This window comes from Semicossyphus pulcher, unplaced genomic scaffold, assembly GCF_022749685.1.
Source record: "Semicossyphus pulcher isolate SPU_LCO1_2020_fin unplaced genomic scaffold, fSemPul1.0.p SCAF_20, whole genome shotgun sequence".
Lineage (NCBI taxonomy): Eukaryota > Metazoa > Chordata > Actinopteri > Labriformes > Labridae > Semicossyphus > Semicossyphus pulcher.
Window position 1 is genome coordinate 23,937,137 of NW_027211694.1, and position 8,795 is coordinate 23,945,931.

Consider the following 8,795-nt stretch of genomic DNA (forward strand, 5'->3'; position numbering starts at 1 on the left):
CCCCTGTTGGTGTCTGTCTGTCAGAGGCCCAACGGGAGGAGAAGCTCAGGTGTTTGTAGCAGCATTAATGATAGCTGCTTCAGTTTCATGGTCCTGGTTGTGTGCATGTTGCCTGCCTGTCAGACACCTGAATAGAACAGAACCATTGGTCTTATTCACACCTGAACTTTTTCTCCTGTTGGATGTGAAAATGTGTGAAATAAGGTTATTGAACTGTAACCTTTGACCTCCTCTATCATTCGATATCAAAGGAAACAGAACGCTACGTTTGAATGATAACAGAGGAAGAAAACTTGGTCCAGGACTGCTGCTGAATCATTTTGTGCACAGGAAGCAGCACGTTAGTGACGTAGTGTCGGGAGGGAACATTTATACATTCCACACATGAAGGAGGTCTCATCACGTCGAGCTTCGTGTTGTCTGAAGCGCCATGACGTCACCTCTTTACTGTGAGCACACTCCTGCAGAGGGATCAGTCCACAGTCACCTCCAGCGTGTTTCAAACGTGAATAATTACATAATTATACCACCTGATGCTCCATATTCACACATTCACACATTCTGAAGATGCCATGAGGGTGTGAGCAGGTTATATACGGGCTTGATTGAAGATGAGGAGCAGCTGTGTGCACAGGTGAGCTGAGTGAGCCGATGTGGGCGTGGCAGACAGGCAGAGTGAAATCATAATGTTTCCTGTCTAAAACATGTTCTTGCTCATTCTGTTGGTAACAAAAGACAAAGTTCGTTCACAGTCCGGCGTCGGTTCAGCTCAGCGGTTAAATCGACCGCAGAGGCTCCAGTCCTCGACGCGGCCGCCCCGGGTTCATCTCCTGCCCTAGGCCCTTTGCCGCGCGTCGTCCCCACTCTGTTCCCCTGTTTCCAACACTGTCCACGGTCCTCTCTCAGTAACGCCATGAAAGGCCAAAACGAGTTTAACTTGATTGAAACGAGTGTACTAGCAGTTCTTACAGACAGGAAACATCGCTGCTCCTCACTGAGAGAATCCAGCACGTGTTCAGCTCCGTCCCTGCGTCAGCGTCAGTTGTGGGCCCTCGGTCTGATCCGTCTCCGTCTCCCTCCGTCTTCTCCTTCATGCTGGTGTTGTATGTGTCGTGTCTCAGCTGTGGCTCCTTCCAGGGGGCTGATTTGCCCCCCCGTGCTCCTCTAAAGCAGACCTCCTTGCTCACACGTGGCCCTCTGTTAGTTTGGTTTCTGCGGGGCTCAGAGTTTAAAGGAGACGGAGTGAGTGTTGTAAGAGAATAAGGATATATGTTCACATGTCAGTGTTTTTACTGCCTTTTGTTTTTCTGTTCGTCTGCAGTAAAACACAGAATCTGTTGGTCGTCAAGAAAAACATTTCAATTAATTTTATTGTTTTAAGTGTTTTAATGTTCAGCTCTTTGGCCCGTTGTTTTTAAACGTGCTCTATGAATACATTTGGGATTTCAGAATGAAACTTGGTGTGCAGGTGAAACAAGGAGCCTTTAAATATTCACTAACAAGTGAAAAGTTTGTTTTTCAGAGATGACCTTATCAGATTTTGGGTGCCAGAGGTCAAAGGTCAAGGTAGCTGGTTCTGTCATTTCCCCTCTCATGTTTACTCACATTAACCAGCTGTGTTCAGTCGGGGTCTCCTGTCACATCCACAGGAGCAGATGCATTATAAAGACTGTCACTGAGAGCATCTCTCTCCCAGGTGTGAGACCAGCATAAACATCCCACTCTGACTGTCAACTGCTGCTCGCACCGCAATCAGGGATTGTCGGGGAGAGATTAAAAGATATTTTCCTCTTCAGGCAGTAAATTGGTTTTGGATTAAGGCTGATTGATTGGTGCTGAGGAGCCGCGTGTGCCTGAACACACCATCATCCAGCCACAGCCACTGACGGAGCCACAGGATCGATGGATGGAGACGTTGGCTGCTAGCTGCTAGCTGCTAGCTGCTAGTTGCTAGCTGCACCGAAGGCCTGCAGCAATGTTATTCATAGACTCATCAGGGTGTATGTGTGTGTGTGTGTGTGTGTGTGTGTGTGTGTGTGTGTGTGTTGATCAGCTGATATTAGCATGTTGCTTCATCCAGTTAGCATTTCTTTTCTTGTTAGCTCTGATATGTAATCTTTGTTCTCTCTGAGGTTCACTTCCTGGATGAGGACGGTGCTCACATGAACACGTGCACATGAATGCACCGTGCTCCAGCAGGTGTTGGCGGTCTGGACCAAGTTAGTCTTTGGGGGGGGGCTGTAGTGAGGTTACCTCCAACATGACGAGTGTGACGTAGAGTTATTGTACATTTTAAAGCCTCCATGTAACGACTGATGTTCATGTAACATATTGATCAGCTGTCACAGTCTGTTTAGTTTACCCTGTCTGCTGACAATGTGGTTTAACCAGGAAGTATTTAAAGGTGTTGTTGTCCCCGCGCGGCCTCTGCCTGGAGTCCCATCTAAAGGTGAGTTAACATCATTCTGTGGATGCGTGTTCATGCTGACACACCGTGACGCAGACCTCTGATCGGACTGCTGTCAGAGCTGCTGGTCCACATCCCGAGTAAGAACAGGGTCTGACAGTTTGACCTCTTTCATGTCTCATATTCAGACACATAACCTGATATTCTAACGTCCCTTTATTGTCTGTTTTAGATTCTGTTTAAGGTTCCCTTCAGCATGTGTTTGAGACGCCCTCTATCGTCTGTTAACTGTGTGCATCCTGTTTGACGCACCTGTTTGTTACCTTCAGCCTCTGTTTAACTCTCAGTGTTTTAAGGTAGGCCTACCTTCAGCAGCGATGGTGATGTTTGTTATGAACTACCCTTAAATATGTTTCAGGCACTGGAGCGTGTTTAAAGTTACCCTGTGTGTTGAAGGGGAAGTTTGACAGCACCTTTTAGAGTCACATAAAGGAGGTTACTTCACAGGTCATCGTCATCTGTCCCGTTCTGTACTCACATACACCTGTCCAGTGAACAAACAGGTGACCTGTGACCCTCTGATGAGACTGTAGAGCTGCAGACATAATGTTATTTATTAAGCACACATTAAAACATATGACTGTTTTACTCTCCTCCAGCTGTTTCTCTGTCGGACCTTCAGACTCACCTGTGGTTATTTTCCAGGTACAGACTGAAGTCCGCTCTCACAGTCGTACGTACATCACAGCAGAGGCTGAAGGGAGAGCTGCTGATCAATAACTGAACGGAGTTTACACCTGAGACGCAGCAGAATGAGGGTTTAACTCATCGTTCACCTCCATGTGTCGGAGACAGTCTCTCTGAAGGATTAAATCATAAATATAAGAAGAGATTAGTCTGACCTTTGACCCCTGAGGAAACACCTTGCTTTTGAACTGATTTCGGCCAGTTAACTGAAAATGGAACTAATGTGTGTTATAATAACAGTTTATGTCATTAAATCACTCGTGAGTTTACATGTTAGTGTGCATCCACGCTGCCTCACCTTCCCTCTCTCAGGTCAGCGTTAGATCAAAGCAGCAAACAGACGTGTTCACATGCACATGTATGTTATCAGACTGGTCTGTGTGACACTCATCACATGGTGCTTTATGACATGCATCATGTCTCTGTGTCTGTCCTCTCAGAGTCCTGCCTGTTACTTCCTGCTCAGAGTCACAGAGCGGGGCGTCCTCGTACCTCGGCCGCTCTGCCTGCCGCTCCCCTTTGCATCGCTGGAAATGAGCGGCCGCTTGGATTAAGTAATCTCCATGAAGTCTCAGCGGAGTAATAAGAAGGGTCAATACTCTGTGGCCCAGCTATTCTTCAGAGTGGGAGGGCTCCCTTCTGACCCATTACTGAGCTGATTCTCAGACTTTCAGAGGAACTTCTTCTTCTCTCTGTTAAAGACTGAGCGGCCTGCGGGGGGGGGGGGGGGGGGTTGTCATTAACATTACCGATCCCTTGACCCCACTTGAAGGTCGTATAGTGGCAGCAATTACTGAGTGTGTCTTTAAGGAGAGGCTTCGCTGGTCGTTAGTGCAGACAGTCCCCTGGCTTATTCCCCTGGGGAGTGTGTGTGTGTGTGTGTGTGTGTGTGAGAGAGAGAGAGAGAGAGAGAGAGAGAGGGAGGGACTGAAATCCAGCCCTGGACAGCCTGAGAAGACTCGACTTAAGAGGAGGATGATGGTGTTGAAGGAGTGTGCTCCAGTAAATGTCACAGCGTCACTGAGGAGACAGAGAGAGAGAGGGACAGATCACACTGATGGGACGGCACACACCTGATCATGACAGGTTCATGTTGATGATAACACCTCCTCTACATGGACACGTTCACATCAGCTGCTGTCTGTGCCGTGTTGACGCCTCTCCTGCTCCCTGAGGCTCCTCACAGGACTGCACGCAGCAAACGTGACGTCCCTCGTTGGTTTGTCGACCGTCTATTCGAATCCTCAAGTTCAGCATTTCGGCCGTCGCCATGTTGGATTTTCTGGAACAGGAAGTGACCATGTTTGGAAGAGAGGGTGGAGCTGGAGAGGAGGGAGGGGTTAGCGAACAGTCTGTGCTCGTGGCTAATTCATTAGCTGCTAATGAGCTAGTTACAGTTGTATGTGTGGTGTTAGCAGACCGGAGTTTTTCATGAATCAGGTGATCAGAGAGCTTTTGGAACGACTCACCTGAATCTGCAGAGAAAGGTGACAGAAACAGAACAGGTCCTTATCGTCACTTCAACCCGCCGTCTCCTCTGCAGGAAATCCACCGACAGTCCTCCCCGCAGGCCGCCTCACATGCTCCACCGTGTGACTGAATGAGCACTTAGCACAGGTAGCTGCTAATTAGCGCTAACATAGAAATGATCTGAATTCCTGAGTTCGCCACTTTCAGCACAGAGAAACGCTTATTGAGACAGTGTAGGAGTTTAGTGTGAGCGTCCAATCCAACCTATTTGTTATTGATATATCAGGTTTAATCAGGCCACGTCTACATGTGATCAGTGTGATCAATAAGGCTTTGGATACACATGAATACCTGTGAAACAAGCTGTGCTGACTGTCCTGCCGCCTCGTACAGGAGAGTTTACATGCTGATGTTGAGGAACACACGCACACACACACACACACACACACACACACACAGGAACATGTGTGACGATCTAAGTCGCTTCCTCTTCTTCACAAACACTTTGGAACATGAGAGCAGAAATTAGCTCGTCTCTTTAAAGAGCACATCCTGACACCAGCGCCTCCTCTGTGCTCCTGTTGCAGCTCTACAGCTAATTAGACGAGTGACAGGAGTGGCACTGATTGGCATTATAAAGCTGCACTATCACTCCTCACCGGTCCTCCCCCCTCCTCCCCCTCCTCCCCCTCTCTGCGTCTGTTGAAAGTTTCCATCAGAGGAGTTATTTAAGATAAAAGACAAAGATTCTCCCCTGACAGATATTATCATCACAGCCTTTATGGAGGAAAGTGCTAACTTACTCTCTTTTGCTCTGCTTATGTGTCTCCCCCTGTCTCCCCCTCTCCTCTCTGTCTCCCCCTCTGTGTCTCCCAGTGGAGGAGAGAGAGGAGGAGCAGAGGAGTGAGTGAGCTCTGTCACTGCTAAGTCTGGCTGCACTACAAAGGTTAGCAGATCTGACTGTCAATAGTGTCTTGTGGGTGGGAGGGGGGAGGAGGGGGAGGCAGGGAGGTGAGGTGGAGGGTGGAGGGGGCCGGTCGCTTTGAGAGAAAGAGATACTTTGATATTTCGGAATGTTAGAAGGGTGAATGTGGAGAAGTGGAGGTTGGGGATCTAATTACCGGGCCATAATTGGGGGCTGGGGAATAGGTTGCCGTCCTCTCAACTCGCTGCAGATCAATTATGTTAAGAGAACATCTGTAAGTAGAGCTTAATGAGGTCCATTAGAGCAACATGCGCTGCCTTCCCTAACGCTGCTTGTCAGCTTCTTGGATGAGCTGGAGTGTGCTGCTGACTGGGGACCTGCTGGAGGGGCTTAAATAGGAGAGGAGGCTCCACTCCGCAGCGCTTTCTCCGCCCGAGAACCACAGACACACACCGGAGCAGGGAGAGGAGAAGGTGAGGAGGAGCAGAGACACCGGAGCAGGCAGAGAGGAAGGAGGGGAAGGACAGGAAGAAGAGGGACAGAAGAAGAAGGAGGGACGTTCTGACAGCCTGGACCGGGACGCGCGTTTTAATCTAACCTCCAGAAACTTGATCCGAACTGTTCTCCAACTCCCGCCGCAGACTTTCCTCCTCTCCGCTGGAGTTTGGACACTTTCTGTGTGGACACTTTGCTTCCAGAGGACAGAGACTCATCGGTTTTTTTCTTCTGAGCACCGCTGGCTCGACTTCAAGGTACGTTTGTTCAGTGCCGCTTTAAACCGGAGCGAGAGAGGCGCGCAAAGAGCGCAGCGCACAGCCGAGCGCGCTGCGTCCGTCCGTAGCTTGAGCCGCCGCTGCTGCTGCTGTGTGTGTGTGTGTGTGTGTGTGTGTGTGTGTGTGTGTGTGTGTGTGTGTGTGTGTGTGTGTGTGTGAGAGAGAGACAGAGAGAGAGACAGAGAGAGAGACAGAGACAGAGAGAGAGAGAGAGAGAGCGTTTTGGTGCCGGTCCCTCGCATTTCTCCATCAGCAGAGTGTCTGTCAGGTTTGTGTGTTTGCGCGTGGATGGAGGCGCGTGTCTCCGCTGGAGGACCTGCTCCTCTCCGCGTGTCCTCCGCCCTCCTGCCTCCATCCTCCGCTCTCAGACAGGAGGAGGAGGAGGTGTCGGAGCGGTGAGTGAAGGCAGGGTGAGAGAGGTGGCAGCCTCACACACTCTGCAGCAAATTGCATGATTACCGAGATAGCGCGCGCTGAAATAATTCAATCCATGACAAAAGCTAATTACTGGCAGGTAATACGCTGTCAGCTTTAATGCAGCTCATCACTCAGAGCGGCGCGAGCGGCGTTTATGACCCATCTCATTATCGCCGCGGTTTAGGCTGGAGCCGCATGCCAACTATTGACTCGTGTCTCCTCCCCCCCACCACAGGAACATATAAGAGAATAACTCGTCAGGCTGAGTGTGGCGCACAGGGCGGCGCGAGGGGGGGCACCGTGCCCAGACTCACGGGCCTCATCCCGGTCTGTTCCGGTCCGAGGCGGCCCGCTGAGTGATGCAGGCTCCGCGCTCACAGGAATCATTCCAATAAAGAGAGGATAATCAGGCTGCGCGAGACCTCACAGGGCGCATTGCGTGTGCGCGTGGAGATATAAAAGAGGAATCAGTGACCTCAGAGTGATTCAATGTGTTGTTCGATACCTGTTAGTATTCTTACTGTCACACTCGCGCACACACACACACACACACACACACACACTGTCACTCACACACACACACACACACACACACACACACTGTCACTTACACACACCGTGTCTTTAATTAGCTGCTGGTTGAATCCTCAGTCATTGTCCTCAGGTGTGGAGCTGCTCTGTGTGTCAGTCTGTGGATCACACACACACTCCACCTGATCACCTGTGACACACCTGAGTATCAGCTGACACTAACATCACTGTGTGAGGCCCGTGAGATAAAACAAATGTGTTATTGGTGTAAAATCACTTCGTAACACTGCGGTGTGTGTGTGTGTGTGTGTGTGTGTGTGTGTGTGTGTGTGTGTGTGTGTGTGTGTGGTGCATTAGTGATGTATGACCTCCTGTTTGACACAGATGCTGTTACTATGTCAGAACATCAGGTGTAATTGGTGCAGGACAGACAGGTGTCAGTCATGTGTTTTCCGTGCATGAAAGTGCCCCTGAACGCAGCATGAACTAAACTCTGCTGTAAACACCCCCCCCCCCCCCCCACTTGTCTCTATAATACAATAACGAGCTCTGTGCATCCGCGCGCACCTGCGTTGGATAAAGTGGGCGTGCCGGGCGCGTGCACGTGCTGCCTGCCCTCCGTTACAGCGGGTTGGTCGGTAAGAAGTGAGTGACCTTACCGTGTGTAGAGTCTCTCCGGTGAGGGCTGGGGGGCTCCGGAGCTAATAAAGCTTCACTTCCCGCCTCTCTCTCGTTTAGTCGCTGATGCACGCGGACGGTTCGCTCCTGCACGCGGGCGGATGAACACCTGTAGCTGGGTACCACCACACACACACACACATGTGCAGCTCATTAGCTCCATCCTGAAGCTCCGCGCGGAGGCACGCGACATGTCAGTTTGGTGAAGTTTTAGTGCGCGAGGATCTGCAGCGGCTGGAGGTCACGCTTCTGTTCACCTGGATCACAAAGGTGAGTGAGCCGTGCGCGAGAAGCGCTGAGGAACTATTTGTAAATGTTAGAGGTTTTTAATTATTATTAAAACCAAATAGTCCACATGTCACGAGGACAGGAAGGGAAATATAAACACAACAGAGTGAAACTGTTTTGGTGAGGCGTTCAGGTGCAGATCTTTGCGGGGGGAACGGACTGCTCTTTGCGGGGGGGGGGGGGGGGGGGGGGTCAGTCTCTCTCTCTGGTGTCACGTCAGCTGTGTGAGTCGTGCAGCGCGTGCAGCAGAGCCGCTGTGTGTTGGCCAGTAGGATTAGATGGTCGCGGCGCGCGGAGGGGAAGCATCTCTTTGTCGTCCTGTCATTCGCTGCCTGCCTCTCTCCGCGCGCGCAGCTGCTCCGGTGCTCGGTGAGCGAGCTTCACACGGCAGCAGAGAACAGCTCTCTCTCTCTCTCTCTCTCTCTCTCTCTGCGTTTTATCGGCGGGTGTTCCCCTCCTCTTCTTCTCCGTCTTCTTCGTCGTCTTTTCCTCCCTCTTCCTCCTACGTCCTCCGTGTCCGCCGCGCTGGATCTCTCCCCCGCTAACAAAGCCTGATCCC